Genomic DNA, 17,127 nt, shown 5'->3' with positions numbered 1-17,127 from the left:
CTCTCTCCCCGACCTTGGGGGTATTTATAGGATTCCTAGCGCTGCTGCGCACTTGGGCAAGTGAGCGCACAGCTGGGCGCATATACAACGCAGAAAACCCTTCTTCTGTGTGTTATAGCGCACCAGACAACCTCAGCGCGTAGTTGGGCATGTAGATGGGACAATGTCCAGTAAAATGGCCTAACTTTATGTAGAAATATCTAAATAGCAAACAATTTGATGCATTAGAAACTAGACTCAAAGATCTTGATAGGTATATCACCACGTAAATCCTTATAGTTTTGGTGTTGTACTCATTTGAAGTCGGATCTTGTGCGAATTCATTTGAAAACTTTAGCCCATTGCATAGTTCCCAACTTGGCTTAGTTCTAGGACTCTCCTTAGACTCTAAACCACTTCCAATACACCTCCTACATTTAATATCATAATCATCTAAGTTGGTTCTAGTCCATAATCTCTTGTTAAAGTACTTAAGCGACTCATGAGCATGCTTTAAGGCCTCACACTGATAAGAAATCTTGAGGGGACTTGCACAAAAACAAGCTAAATCTTCCATGGAAGATTCAAAACATGATAATAAGACGATCTTAAATATAAATAACACTGATAATCAGGAAATATCGGATAAACAAAGGGAAAAAAGAAGGAAAACTTCACCTAATAACTGTAGACGCAACGCACATAAAACTGGAGAAAGTATCAAAGAAAGAACACTTTAGATGAAGACGTTTGTGGTTTTAGCGTGTCAAAAGAAGTAGCACATGTCACAGCAAAAATTACCATTAAATTTACCAAAATACCCATGAACGACCCTAAGCTCCTCTCCTTAGTTGCTTATATATAAGTGTAAAGTGTATATGTATATGTATGTACTAGATATGGATGTGCACGGGCCCGAAGTTTATTCTAAAATGTGTTATTATTCCCTTTTATGGTATGCTAATTTCACAGGAAAAATATTATTTGGATGTACGCCCATTTACCAATAAGGAATCAAATAAAAATTAGCATATATCAAAATTGAATATTCTTTCATCTAATCGACAATTGTAGTGATATTTATATCAAAGGAAAAAAATGCTCAAAAAACTTTCCTACCTCGCAAACAATTAACCAATAGGAAGACAAATGTTTCTGCATTTATCAAAGCAGTCCATCAAGTCGTTAACCATTAGGAAGACGACTGTCTGCATTTGTCAAAGCTATCCCTCATATGGATGCATATATAGCAATGTCTGTAGTAGATAAAATGCAACTCCACAAAATAGTAAAGTTATCTTTATCAGCCGTGGTTACATCCGGTAAAAAGGTAAAACAAAAAGTGCAATACCATTGTCAAATTGTATACAAAGCAAACTCTTAGTAGATTAAACAAGTGTCAAGAGTACCTAAATGTAAATACTTAAATACTCATAACACATTGATCCCAAAAATATTTAATACATTAAAAACAATCTCTAAAGAAATCATTGCATACTTCTAAAGAGATCAGCCTAAGAAAATGGAAAAGAAGACTACAAAGACACTTGGTAGTAGTAATTTAGAACAATAACCAAAATTACATCTCCTTGCGTTCAAAGGACAACTGTGGAAACTGCAATTTTACACAGTTTTCGGTTTTGATATGACAAGGTTTCTCATTATTATGCAGTAATTCTAGCTTTAATCTTTCCTGCAAATGCATCTAGTATTGGGGAGACCTTGCATAAATAATTGTTCTAGCTCTACTATATCTTTTGTTTAATTTCTTCTGGAACAATCACAAGTACTTTTTTAATAATGGATCTACTACCAGTGCATAATCTCAACATTGAATGCTTGAATAATCTCATTTTTCAATTAGTCAACCAATTTCATTTGGTTGAATAATTAGAAAAATATAGTTTGTTCTAATTAAAAATACCATCGGATTCTGTACTCATAAGCCTTGGATCCTCACCTTAAACAGTTTCATTAGGCTAAAACAAAGAGCTTTATCCATAGGACTAAGAAGTCTTTCTTGAAGATTACAATCTGCCCATAGATAGTTTCCTGTCCAATGACCCAAATATAGTAATAAAAACATTCGTGAATATCAAAGTTAAGCATGGAACACATTTAACTACTTTCCAAACAATGATATATGCAACGGGTCAGCGTATATTACCAAAGGATGAGCCGAGTTCATAGTAAATCCTATTACATCTCCTAATTCTTTTCTTTCCTTAGTGGATTACAATTAACTTATATTTCGATACTATGGACAAATGTAAACAACTCAAAAATTTAAGGAGGAAAACACAGATCCTGACATAAATAACAATAACAATGATCTTGAAGAAGTAGAAACAAAAGTAAAATATTACCTATAGAAACCAGGGAAAAAGAAAGCATATGCCGACAGCATATTTTTGTCAAAAAATAATATTAAGAAAGAAAATATAAAAAACTTAGTAAAATAAAACTCACCATACCTTTGTAGAATAGTTAAACCACGTGCAGGCAGTGCCAAAATTAATAAAACCTTAATTATTAGCGTCCACAATAAGCTGGCCTGAAAATAAGTAGCAGCTCTCAGTTGTCTAGACAATAACACATAGTTCTAATTGTATACGGTCAAAATCGGACTTGCCCTATTTGTGCGACTGATCGAGGCTGGAGCATGTTTAGTTAAGGATCGGCTTCGATTTATATCAAACTACGGTGCAGAGTTAGGTTGTCAAGCCCGAGACCCTGAGACCGATTAAGATCGAGACCGACCAAAACCGAGACAGAACAAGATTGAGATCGACCGTGATCGGGACCGAATAAGATGGAGATCGAGGGAAGATTACTGGGTCAAATAACGGAAAGACGAAATATCCATAATCGGGCGAGGTTCACGGCACAAATCGCTGCATGTATCAAGAAGAGGCCGATTAATTAGCCAATCATGGGATTTCTTACTATATTTAGAATTGTACCAATAGTAGGACTCCCTTACTATATAAAAGAGGTCTAATCATTTGTAAAACATCATATTCACGTTATATAAAGCAATATACCATCTTCTTAAGTTGTCAATACTCTGTTATTCTGTTCATACTTTCCGATAAAATACTTGTTCGATTCGAAGGTGACCTAGCTCGAGGATCAAAGCTATACATCTTATTTGGTTTGCTTTATGTTTATTTAATTTCAATATCAATTTAAATTTTCTCTTAATTTGTGCCAAGTAAAATCACGTGTCCTTAAAACCACAGTATAAATTCAATTGTTATCCGTTTTTAGAGTAACAATTTGGTGTCTACCGTGGGGCTAAGGATAATAGTGGTTGTCTGGTACAAATTTTCATAACACACACTATTTTACGCTTGTTCTTTGAAGTGTCTTTGATTACAGGATTAAAAAATGTCAAATTCGCAGTCAGCACCTCAACACATTGACAATGATCTCAGACACCACGACGAAAAAGAGAACATTACACCAGGGAATGTTGTATCCCCTGCTGGCCTCGATGGAGTTCCGATTGTAGATCCAATCGACGTCAGTTCGCATGTAGCCATCAATGGAAATTTGGCTGTCGATCCCGAAAGCAGCATTCGTAGGGGAACCTGGTCGGTGAAGATGACGGGATCAGCCTGCAGGTAATCTTCGAAATGTGGCAAGCCCAACAGGCAGCAATAGCTCAGCCCAAAATAAGAAACACGCTAAGTAGGATCGAACTCGAGCCATTCTAAGAAGTCGTACACAGGGTCGAATCGACTATGAGAAAATCGAATGAGAAGGAATCGGAGACCAATCCTACTATTACAAAGATGCTCGAAGAACTGGCAAAGCGAATCGAGACAGGGGAAAAGAAGATCAAGGAAAACGATAAGGTGGAAACCTATAACTCCAGGGTCGACCAAATCCCGGGGGCTCCACCAACATTGAATGGACCAGATTCCAAAAAAAATTGTACGAAAACCTTTCTCCCCAAGTGCAGCTCTGAGGCTGATCCCCAAGAAGTTCCGTATGCCCGAGATTTATAAATATAATGGGACGACTGATCCAAACAAACACGTCACCTCTTACACGTGTGATATCAATAGAAATGACTTGGAAGACGACGAGATCGAATCCATCTTGCTAAAAAAATTCGGGGAGACTCTATCGAAGGGTGCTATGATATGGTATCATAATTTACCGCCTAATTCTATTGACTCGTTTGATATGCTTGCTTCTTTTGTAAAGGCACACGCCGGAGCCATTAAGGTCGCGACAAGAAAGTCGGACCTCTTCAAGGTAAGGCAGAAGGACAATGAAATGCTCAGAGAATTCGTATCTCGGTTACTAGATGGATAGCACGGGCGTATGCCCAACATAATTTTTTATTATTTGTGCAACTACAATATTGCTACGAATCAAAATTCCAATTTCGCCAATTCAAGCCTAAATCTATTTCGGACCTCCAAAACACATTTCGATCATGCTCCTAAGTCCCAAATCACCTCCCGAATCTAACCAAATCATAAAAATTCAAATCCGAGATCATATACTATCAAGTCAAAACTTGGTCAAACCTTTCAAATTTTAAGCTTCAAACTGAAAATTGTTTTTCCAAATCTATTCCGACTATCCTGAAAACCAAAACCAACAATTTACATAAGTCATAATACATCACACGGGGCTAGTCATGCCCGAGAACTTGCGAGCGAAGTGCAAAATCTCAAAACGACTGGTCGGGTCGTTACATAATCTAGTTGCAATCACATTTGCAATTGTCCAATCACTTAATCCACCACTTCTATGTACAAAATATCCAAAGACACGTGTATTCATATGTAATATGAACATCCAACTATATATATGCATGCGCATAGGAACATGCATTAGAACTAAAATCAGTAAATGTCAAGTAGGCAGCCCTTCAACGCCTTAAGCTGGGTAGGGATTCGAGAAGTAATGCATTTGGAGGAAATTGGTCCTCGGATAGCTGAGTATATTTCACAAGTTAAATGTCTGGAGTGAATTGCATACATAAGAGTAATAGAAACACAAACGAAGCAATTACGGACATAGAGAGAAATCTGTAAAATAAAAAACCGACTATGAACCAAAAAAGATGTAGGAGGATAAACTTTACTAACGTATATCAAATCGAAAGCTTCTATCCGAGGGAGGGGGAGGGGGATGGGGACAACTGAAGTCTTATTTATTTTTTAATGGAATAAATTAATGTGGTGTGAAAGTACACAAAACCATCATACAAAACAGAAAAAAGAAAGAGAAGAATGGAAGCAAAATGAAAAAGTAGCCACAAATAACCTATAAGACAACAAAAACCATCTAAAAGATTCCAATTGAACTTCTATCCATAAGGCTAAATACATTACCCCTTAAAAAAAAGGCTAGCCTGGTGCACATAGAATCTCGCATTCACGCAGGGTCCGACAAAAGGCTGCACTCCAAGGGGTGTGATGTAGACAGTCTATCCTAATGCAAGTATTAGTGACTGCCTACCCCTTGAACATTAATAGAAAGAAATTCCTGAAAATATGTGTTAGTCGGTGCATTTCTGGTAGTTGAAAGAACAATGATCTCTCTACTCATAACACAATGATTCAAGTGTAAGAGCTAATACTCATCGCACACATGTGCTCATGTATGAGAAGATTTTTTCACGCACTGTTATGGCGCTCTAGACTCTTTTATAAGTCGATCATATGGAAGCTCCTAGAAAGAAGGAACATTTTACTTTTGCGGTGACTCCAATAACAAAGGTCATCATCAGAGAGAGTCGAAACCTTACTGCTCTAACCAGAGGAAGAGAAATGTAGTTCACAAGCACACCGGCTGCATAGATTTTGACTGGCTTCCTATGCTATTATCTAAATAATACAAAACACAATAGGGGAAACTCCATGAACACAGGTAAACTAATTATCTAAGGAGAAAACACCATAATGCAGAAAAATGAGTCGCATACGTAAAAAAAAATAATCAAGCTAAATACTCAATCAATGTTATAGTGGAGTGACAGAGAAAATTACATGCAAACAAACCTTCCTTCTTTTGTTTTCCCAGGACATTAAGCAGATCATATTGGCCAATTATTCCTCACTTGCAAAGAAAAATGCATGTCAAAACAAAGCAGAAAATTATGGGACTCAAAGAGTATTCTTCCTTAGATAGAAAGAAGAATTCAACTCCTAGCTATGCTGCATCATAGGAGGAGCAACTCTTGCAAGTTAAAGAACCATTTGAGAGCGATCCCAACTTCAAGAACAACGAAATGATTAATACAAATCACATGATTGATAAAGAAGAACAAAATAGGAGAAGTTACCATCTCACAATCAGCAGAGCCGGGGATTTTACATGATTTCTTTGTTATCATTCAAGATCACTATATATCCTTGAGAAATATGAGCTCTCCTTCCTCTACTGAATAATCTGTACTTGAAAAATATACCAAATGGTACTATTTATAGTTAACCAAAAAGCTTCTGCTTGTGAAGACATAACTTCATTAAGTTCATGAGCTGCACGATGGTACCTTTTATGTACTGTATGTTTAAGTATTAGCATCAAAATTATTTGTTAAGAGGAATAGAGTAATGTAAAAGATTTAGCAGTAAACTTAGAAAACATGCCTCTCTTGGAGGTGCTATTTCATATTACAAATAATAAAAAGTGCTGACTCCAATTACAATGTTAATGCATATAACTCAGAGGACTCACCCTCGGTAGATTTCTTTAATTGGTAAAAGGAACAACCAGAAAACCTTCAGATAGAAGACTCCTTACTATGATAAAGGACATTATTTGAAATTTATCATGCTAAAAATAAGAAGCATCTATCAAGAAGTTGTACAAGCTCCACAATGAAGGATCCTCAGTAAAGGGATACTACTTACTGCTCAACAGATTTCTCAAAAAAAGATACTCGCACATCTTGTAGCTGCAAATTTAAGAAGTATCATAGGAAAAAACTTTTCATTGCTTAAAAAATGCAGTACAACTAACAATAAGAAAGACTATTTTACCTCACCAACAAATCTATAACCATTGCAAAGTGAAAGTTACAATTGATAGCACATATCTGGCTGCCAAAATAATATAGCTTCTTGTCAATGTTTTCAGATATCACATTGAGTGTAGATGTTGCTCTTGTGAACTAAATACCTGGAAAACATAACCGACACATCCTAAAATTGACAACTTAGAAATTGGTGGAAACAGAAAGAAAAAAGATTAATTTTCTACCTGCTGGAAGCTAGTCGACTCACTATCATAGTTGTGGGCGTCCTTTTACATCAAAAGTTTAAACTTTCGTAAACTTTTATTTACGCATTAAAGTCATTGTATTGAGTCTCTCAAAATCCAATTATTACAGTATCAATTCAATAATGTTATCTGATTGTTTAGTTATTGCTTCTTTTTTATTTTTTTATTTTGGAGAAGGTAAGATAAAGTAAATCCATAATTTTGTAATGATATAACGACCCGGCCGACCGTTTTGAGAATTTATGCCCCGATCCCGTATTAACTGCTTCCCTCGTATCTTTTTCTGCTAATATAATTTGCCGGGAGGGTTCACTTTGAGTTTTGTAGTGTTTTGGGACACTTAGTCCCTAAATGAGAGTTTAAATCTTAGAATTTGGACTGTAGTCGGAGCAGTGTAAAGATGGCTCCGGAATAGAATTCCGTCGATTTTGTTAGCTCCGTTGGGTGATTTCGGGCTTATGGGCATGTTTGGATTGTGTTTTGGAGGTCTGTAGCTTATTTAGGCTTGAAATGGCGAAAGTTGAATTTTTGGAGTTTCGAGCCGATAGTAAAAAAAATTATATCGGGGTCGGAATCAAATTTTAAAAGTTGGAATAGGTCCGTAGTGGTAAATATGACTTGTGTGCAAAATTTGGGGTCAATCAGACATGGTTTGATTGGTTTCGGCATCTGTTGTAGAGTTTTGGAATTTCAAGTTCATTGGGTTGGGTTGGAGGGTGATTCGTAGTTTTAGCGTTGTTTGATGTAATTTGAGGGCTCGACTAAGTTCGTATGATATTTTAGGATTGGTTCGTATGTTTGGTTGAGGCTCGGGGGGCCTCGGGTGACTTTTGGATGCTTAATGGATTTGGTTTGGAACTTAGGCATTGCTGAAGATTTGTTGCACCTGATATAATCACACCTGCGAATGTGGGACCGCAGGTGCGGAACCACAGAAGCGAATAGGAAGCCGCAGATGCGGAATTTGGCTTGGGTATCAGGAACTGCAAATGCGGCTGGGGGACCGCAGAAGCGGGACCACAGATGTGACCCCAGCCCGGATAAGTGAACTTTGCACCTGCGATGATTTTTTCACAAATGCAGCCCCATGAGCGCAGATATGAAAATCTGCTGGGCAGAAAAGAGGATTTCGAGGGTTTGAAATTTCATAACACAAAATTTGATTTGGAGCTCGGTGGGAGGCGATTTCTTGAGAGATTTTGAAGGAGAACTATTGGGTAACGAATTCTAACTCTAATTTGATCCTAATACATTAATCTATTGTTGTTTTCCTCATCTAATTAAGGAATTTGAGGGTGCAAGTTTGAAAATAGGGGGAAAAGTTCCCCAATTGAAAATCTGAGGTTTGAATAGGAATTTGACGTCGGATTGGGATGATTTTTTGTACAAGTGAGCTCGTGAGTGAATGAGTGTTCGTAATTGGTGATTTTTTACCCGATTCCGAGACATGGACCCGGAGAGGATTTTGGGGGATTTTTCTATTTTCTTGCCTTAGCTTCGATTTCATTAGTTAAATTAGTTGTTTGTAGTTATATTTACGTAATATAATTGATTTGATTAGCTGTGGGTCACTCGGAGTTGGATACTCGTGGCAAGAGCGTGATTTCGGATTGATTTGAGCTTGGTTCGAGGTAAGTGGTTTGCCTAACCTTGTGTGTGGGAGCTCTCCTTAGAATTTTGGTATTGTTTGATATACGAGAGCTGTGCACGTGAGGTGACGAGTGCGTACACGGGCTATTTGTTATAAAACTCCGTTTTCCACTAAGTCTTAACTTTTTTTGCTTTGTTGAACTACATCAACATATGTTATTACCTTGACTAGGTTAGAAAAGCATGTTTACGTGTTAAATTGTCTATTTGACCTCTGTGCAGCATGTTCTAATGAAATTTCTTGTTTTCCTTAAATGCAAACTTAATTTAAACTGCAAATTCCTTGATATACATGTTGTTTGTATTGACTGTGCTGCATATTTACTTTGGGACTACAGAACGGTATTCGGGGAAACCCCCCTGTAGTGCATATTTACTTTGGGACTGCGGATCGGTATTTCGGGAGATCCCCCAGCACTGCATATTTACTTTGGGACTACGAAACGGTATTCTGGAAGAACCCCCTAAATATTTACGTTGGGACTACAGAACGGTATCCCTGGAGATCCCCCTATTGTTATTGCTGTGTTTTGAGTTGTTGTTCTTCTGTGCTTATTTCCTGGTTAAAACTTCAGTATTTACTTCTTTACTACGATATTTCTTTCTGTTAAATTTTATTATATTAAAACCAGCAGGGCCCTGACCTGATCTTGTCATTATTCGACCGAGGTTAGGCTTGACACTTATTGGGTACCGCTGTGGTGTACTCATGCCCTTTCCTGCACATGTTTTTCGTGTGCAGATTCAGGTACCTCTTCTCAGCCATACTTCCAGTGAGGCAAGGCGATGTTAAAGACTTCGAGGTATATCTTCCGCATCCGCAGACCTAGAAGTCCCTCTCTTCTCCCTCAAGTTATGGATTTTCCTGTATTTTCTTTGTTGATAGATTTCTGGAGCTTAGAAATACTATGTACTTCTTTAGCTTGTGATTCATGAGATTCCGGGTTTTGGGAATGCTTATGTTCAATTCGAGAGTGTTTTATTGTATATGCCGAGTGGCATTTTAAACTTCTTTATTATATTTATCTGTTAAATTGTTAGTTTTCGTATCTTTGTTTTATTTTTGCAATTAATTAGGCTTACCTAGTCGTAAAAACTAGGTACCGTCACGATAGTTCACGGAGGAAAGAACTTGGGTCGTGACAAATGTCTCTTAGGAAAAATAATCCTCTAAATTATTTGAAAGTAGAAATGTTTATTCACACTATACTTTTTTTCTTCCCATCCCACCAAACAACTCAATTTTGTTGAATCCTCCAGAAACCAAGGCGGAAACTGGAGATGAGTATACTTGCTACTCCTATTATATTATGTTAATAGAATCAAATAGAACATAATAATGCACAACAATTACCGGATGACTTTTATTACTGTAAAAAAACTAAGCAGATACCACTGAATCTAAGAAATTGGATCAGCTTCAACTATAGGGTATGCTTGATTAAAGTACTATCATCAAGAAAATGGACACTCAATACCTATAGGCATATTTCGTATGCGTATAAACATAGCGTTTATGAGTACTGCTCAAAAGGGGGGAAATCAATCAGAGAGTAAACTAGGAGGATAAAAGCGATGAAAAATTGTCACGAAATAAAAAGACAAAAAGGGAGTGAAAAAGGGGAGTTTTTATTTTCAGAGAGAGAAATTTAGGTCAAACGAAAGCTTCATCTATTTTAGCAGCTTTAGATGTCTATCCCAAGAATAGATCACTTGTAGTACTTCTCACAAACTTGCACCTGGGTATAAATTTCCCAACATGCACGAGCAAAACAGAGAAATTAGTGACATACATATAGAAAATCGAATAAGAAACAACCCAAAAGCACAAATGGTGATTACCAACAAAGAAAGTGAAATAATCAAGGAAATATTGCAGAAAAAACTGACCAAAATAAAAGGCTCATACTTTAAAAGATTACCTCTAAGGAAGAAGCTGACGACATGATAGATTCAGAAAAAAGAAAAATAGAGAGATGCAATAGAGAAAGAGAAGGAGAAAGAAGGAACAATGAAGGAAAACAGTGTACAGGAAAAAAAAATGGGTATGAAAGCCAGTTCTCTGCATTGTTCCTTCCAAGTTCCAAGCCAACTGTTGTAAATACACGTTGCCGGGAATGGAGAAATAAAACGTACCAAAATGCCTATAAAAATAACTTTATTACGAAACTATCATTTTGTCGTACCTAATACTTTCACTTATTATAAAGTTAAAAAAATATAAGTATATGGGTGTGTTTGGTATAACGGAAAATACAAGAAAATATTTTCATGAAAAACAAATAGTAATTTTATTCATTTTTCATTGTTTGATATGCAAATTAAGGAAAATAACTTCTCAAAAGTATTAATAAATAATTTAGATACAATAAACATGAAGCCATAAACTTTCGAACCAACAACCTTTCGAACCCACAAATTTCATAAACTTTTAAACTGCTAAACTTTCGAAACCGCGAATTTTCGAATCCGTAAACTGTATAATTTCTAAACCCGTAAACTTCCAAACACATAAACCTCCGAATTCATAACTTTATAACTTGTAAAATTTCGAACCTCTAAACCGAAAGTTGAAAAAAAAAAAGGTGAAAATATATTTTAAAAAAAATATTCCCCCCCCCCCCCCCGGGAGGAGGGGCAGTGAGGTGGGGTGGGGGTGAAGAAAAATAAAGAAACAGAAATTTAAAATTACAAAAAAAAAAGTAAAAAAATAATTTTTTTGCTGGGGATAGCAGGATGGGTGGTGACGAAAAAAACTGAAATTTAAAAAAATAAACTGTTTTGGAGAGAGGGGGTGGGGTGGGATGTGGGGTGGGTTGGTGAGGTGTGGGGAATAAGGTGGGAAGGTTGAGAAGGAGTTTTGGAAAATATTTTTCCTTCTCCTGATAAGGAAAATATTTTCCTTTAATTAGAGGAAAATGAGTTCATAAGAAAAATATTTTCCAAAACATCTAAGCCAACCAAACATGGGAAAATTAGAAAATAGTTTTCGAAAAATATTTTTTTCCTCTTACCAAACACACCCTATATTTTTTTTCTTTTGTTTTGTTTTCTTTTTGGTGTTATATATGATCACTCTATATGGCATAATTTCTTAGACTCACTTTGACCCCATTGCATGGAGACAAAATCATAGAGCTAAGGAGTTAGATTTACTTCTCATGCGGTGAAAATAGTAATTAAGTCGTGATTTTAAAGGCTCATGTTTGATTGAAAACAGTTTAAAACAAAATACAAAATTTTGGTAAGTAAATTAAATGAAAAAAACAATATATTTCTCCGTCCCAATATGTTAAATCTTATTCGCTTGTCGCTTATCTGGATAACTTCATGAACATAAATCATTCTCTGATTTTACTAAGCAAAGTAACAAATGATAGCAGTTCATAGACGCAAGGAAAGTCCACATTCCACAATAACAAGTCCAATCACCAGCTTTTCGGCAAGCTGGGAATCATCACTAACAGGCCGTTTGGACATAAGAAATTTTTTACTTTTTTTGAATTTTTTTATTTTTATCGAAATCAACGTGCATTTGTTTATAAAATTTTTAATTTTTTATTTGAAGACGTATTTTGAAATTTTTTAAAAATTTTAAAAACTCCAAAAAGTTATTTTTCAAAATTTTCACTAAAATTACAGAATTTTTTTTAAAAACAACCCAAAATTATATTCATATTCAAACAAAACTCTAATTTTCAAATATTATTTTCACTTAGAAATTCTTTTTTATTTTTTTTTTGGAATTTTATAATTCTTTTGTCCAAACGCCCACTAAAAATAGCTCTCTGTTATAAATATATTATATTATGGATGTTCATTTAGTACTCCGTTGTAAATAATCTTCCTGAAGAAGCTTATCCATATGGGACTCCACCGTAAATATGTTTATCTATTTAGTACTCTATTGGAATGGAAATAAGCTTATCACTTCGGTACCCGGTTATGGATAAACATTATCCTAGGTAGAAGATTATCCATACCGGGTATAATAAGCTTATCCATTCAGTACTCCGTTATGGATAAACATTGCTCTCAATAGAAGATCATCCATATCTGGTATAGTAGCAGCTTACACAGCAGCTTGCAGTAGCAGCTTACACAGCAACTTGCAGTAGTAGCTTACACAGCAACTTGCGTAGCAGCTTACACAGCAGCTTGTAATAGCAGCTTACACAGCAGCTTGTAGTAGCAGCTTACACAACAGCTTCCTTTCTTCTATAAATAGAAGAGATTTCAGTTCATTATGACATCAGTTTGAATTCGAATAATATATTAGTTTCTCTCTATACTTGTCTTTACTTTACAGTCTTTATTTTATAACACGTTATCAGCACGAGACTCTGACATCTTGAGCAAATACTTTGAAAGTATTAGAGGTAAAAACTTTCTTTTCCTAAATAATGTCAAATCTTTCTAAACTTGAATTTGTAGCCCTGGATATCGGGCAAAAGCTACATGTCTTGGGTGCTTGATGCTGAAATTCATCTTGATACGATGGGTCTGGCAAACACCATCAAGGATAAAAATCAGGCATCAAACCAAGACCGTGCCAAAGCAATGATATTCCTACGCCATCACCTTGATGAGGGTCTGAAAATGGAATATCTCACTATTAAAGATCTAGTCATATTGTGGAATAATTTGAAAGATAGTGTAGACCTTGTTGGTTATGCAGATGCTGATTATTTATCTGATCCCCATAAAGCTCGATCTCAAACCGGCTACGTATTTACATATGGAGGTACTGTCATATCATGGCGCTCCACAAAGCAATCTATTGTTGCTACTTCTTCAAATCATGCTGAGATAATAGCTATTCATGAAGCAAGTAGGGAATGTGTATGGTTGAGATCAATAATTCATTTTATTCGAGAAAAATGTGGTTTGAAATGTGAGAAAAGACCCACAATTTTATACGAAGACAATGTTGCATGCATAGCCCAATTGAAGGGAGGATTTATAAAAGGAGATAGAACGAAGCACATTTCACCAAAATTATTCTACACACATGGTCTTCAGAAAAGTGGTGACATTGATGTGCAACAAATCCGTTCAAGTGATAATCCAACAGATTTATTCACTAAATCTTTGCCAACTTCAACTTTTGAGAAGATGGTATACAAGATTGGAATGCGGAGACTCAAATATTTGAAACAAAGTTTTCATCAGGGGAGTAAAATACGCGATGCACTCTTTTTCCCTTACTAAGGTTTTTTCCCATGGGGTTTTCCTTATAAGGTTTTTAATGAGGCACCTAGCAATGCGTATTACTAAATATGTGTACTCTTTTTCCTTCACTAGGATTTTTTCCCACGTGGTGTTTCCTAGTAAGGTTTTAATGAGACACATTATCTTTTAATGAACATCCAAGGGGGAGTGTTATAAATATATTATATTATGGATGTTCATTTAGTACTCCGTTCTAAATAATCTTCCTGAAGAAGCTTATCCATATGGGACTCCACCGTAAATATGTTTATCTATTTAGTACTCTATTGGAAATAAGCTTCATGAAGAAGCTTATCACTTCGGTACCCGGTGTGAGCACGTGATTTTTGTTTTCGCGACAATCACTCCAAAAAGAAACGAAAATAATAGCAATTGGTCTTGCTGTACAATTTCTGGATTTTTACGTAGCACTTTGTTAATTATTTATGATTCTGGCCCATTTTATTTTTATTAAAACAAAATACAAAAAATGTGTGTCATGCGTAGTTCGAACCGTAATCCGGTTATTAAATGGAAAATCATAAAATATGCATTTTTGTCCTGATTGTTGCTTTGTTTGATTTTACCTACTTTAAATATTTTAATATATGTGTGTAAAATAATGGTATTGAGTGTTTAATTAATGAATTTTAATTTGGTTTAATTAGGTTTTTGTTTTAAAATAAAAAATATATAGAAGAAAAGAGTGCAAAAATTGGTTTGAAATCGAGTTGGGCCTGCTCCCATTTCAAAATCTGAGGCCCAAATCAAGCCCAGAACGTGAGCTTGCCCCGGTCCAGACCAGCCGACCTCAGGAACGTCCAAACGACGTAGTTTTGATTTGGTTTGATCTGGGCCGTTGATCTCATAATGATCAACGGCCAAGATCACATTCCCCGTACCCACTAACGAACCCGACCCATTCAAACCCGGACCAACCCAACCCCTTGCATTCGAAACGACACCATTTCCCACCAGTTGAAAGATCCTGGCCCTTCATCTCGTCTCATCCGACGGCCAGGATCTATCTATCCACTAACTATATAAGCCTATAACCATTACCCTGCCCCCCTATCAAAACCCCCATGCCTTAGTCGTCCCCTCCACAGACCTCAATCCCCCAAACCCTAGAGCCGCCCCCATCTCCCTTCACCAAAAACCCGGCGGCATGAACGCCGGTGACCTCCACCTTAACACCATAGGACTGCCTCACCACCCTGAACATGGATCTGTTGACCGTTTAGTTCGAATCATCCCCTAGGTTCTCGAATCTTCATTTGAAGATTCGAGCAAAACTCGATCCACACCGATCTACCCTAGCTTCGCACCAGACAGTCCCCGAACCTCCCTCGTGACCAAACCATGCTTGGTTTGGTCCGAATCTAACCGTGGAGACTCAAAACCCAAATCTGTCATCTAGGAACCATAGAAAACCCCAGGGCCTGGTCCGTGTCTGTTTGAGCCAAGTGATTAGGGTCTAATGGACCTTAATCGAAGTGTTTCGAGAAACACTTCGATTAAAGTCCGTTCAACCCCAAGAAGGGTCTGTTCAAATCCGAGCTAAGGCTTCATGATTTTTAAGGTTTTTAAGGTAAGTTTTTTTTTATTATTCAATCATGTGTGTTAAAAGTTTGTTCGCATGATTTGCTTTAAGTTTTGTTGACTGTGTCCTGCCCACCTTGCCCGGGCCTCTGTACATAGCCAAGTTCTTTTTTTATTCACTGATGATGTGTGTGTTTTGTAAACTGCATATTCGGTTTGAATTTGTAATTGGTCATTTAATCAGTTCCCAAGGTCATTTCTGTATTGACATTGCAATCTGAACCCCTTGTTGATACTGTTTGGATTTCTGATCTTTGGCTACGATTGTACATGTTATGATTAGTATAGTCGAGTTGACATATGTCATCAATTAATTTCAATAGTTCGAATGTTAACAATTGAATCTGTTGCCTGCTGGAACTTTGTTTGAATCAAAGTAAGAATCAAGTATTGCTACTTATAGTTGCTGTATTTGAATCTGAAAATAAAAAGGTTGGATTGTTAGCTGCAATCTGAATTGGAGGGCATGTGCATTGGTGCACAACATGTGCATAAAAGCCCTTTTGATTAAAATAGTTTGACAGCATGTGTTGTCAGATTATATTCTTGCTGCCCCTGTCTGCTTTTTAGTTTAATAAATGTTAAAGGGTACTGTCAGGAATCTCATGGGGGGGTTTTCATATTTTAAACATTGAGTGGAAAGAAAACAGACCACATGGGAGGGCCTCTGATTGGCCTAACAGGCTGTTAAAGGGCTGAGTTTTAGGCTTATAAAGGGGGCTGAACACTGAGAACTAAGGGGGGAGAAGAAAAAAAACGGAAAAGGCATCAGTAGGTTTTTCGAGACTGAAAATTGACACTGGATTTTAAAAGGAGAGGAAAACATCTTTGAGAGACATAGAGAGGAACATACAGACACATTGAGAGAGGATATATACAGATAGAGAGTGAGCAAGAAACAGAAAACATACAGAAAAATCAGGAAAAACTGTTTCTGTTTGGATTTCATTTGTTGTCAACTTGTTTAAGCAGTATTGATTCTTCCAAGTCTCAACTGAGATTACTGGTGGTGTGTTGTACTTAGCTTATTCTTGGAGTTAGTCTGCCTGGAGTTTTGTTTCTACTACACTGCCTACTGCTGTCATTTTTTTTCTCTTTTCCCTCATCTATAATTGCATCTTGCACTGGAATTTATCCTGCTGCTATTTATCTGTTACCGCTGTTGTTTCGTTTGCACTGCTGCTCAACTGACTCTCCTGCTTTCTTCATTGTAAGCATCTCCCAGGTACACATTTCGAATCCGTCTGGTGTAACTGATGTAGCAATGAAAAGTTTGAATTGAAAGATCTGAAGGAATTATAATCATATGTTGCTTTACTTACAAATTTTATAAATGTTGTTAAGCTGCGCAATTTTAGTCTGATAAAGAATACATTAGTAAGTTTGTACTTAATTGAAGCTTATGCTGATTTGAAACCGCGACATTTGATTCGT

General features: G+C 36.5%; 1 long non-coding RNA gene across 3 annotated transcripts; it reads right to left on the bottom strand.

Annotated features, from left to right (window-relative positions):
* Positions 1 to 1,151: 1,151 nt before the first annotated feature.
* Positions 1,152 to 10,993, bottom strand: LOC107795643 (uncharacterized). 3 transcript variants are annotated; one of them, XR_012702068.1, is made up of 3 exons: positions 5,337 to 10,993; positions 4,524 to 4,580; positions 1,152 to 2,533 (listed from the first exon to the last, which is right to left on the bottom strand). It is a non-coding gene; the product is annotated as an uncharacterized LOC107795643 (long non-coding RNA). The 3 variants fall into 3 exon arrangements; XR_001650177.2 differs by having other exon boundaries at positions 1,154 to 2,031; positions 2,454 to 2,533; positions 4,524 to 10,993; XR_001650178.2 differs by lacking the exon at positions 4,524 to 4,580 and having other exon boundaries at positions 1,155 to 2,031; positions 2,454 to 2,533.
* Positions 10,994 to 17,127: the final 6,134 nt, after the last annotated feature.

The sequence above is a fragment of the Nicotiana tabacum genome, chromosome 18 (assembly GCF_000715075.1).
Source record: "Nicotiana tabacum cultivar K326 chromosome 18, ASM71507v2, whole genome shotgun sequence".
NCBI classification, from domain to species: Eukaryota; Viridiplantae; Streptophyta; class Magnoliopsida; order Solanales; family Solanaceae; genus Nicotiana; species Nicotiana tabacum.
The sequence above is the reverse complement of the archived record's forward strand: the minus strand, read 5'-3'. Positions and strand labels throughout refer to the sequence as shown.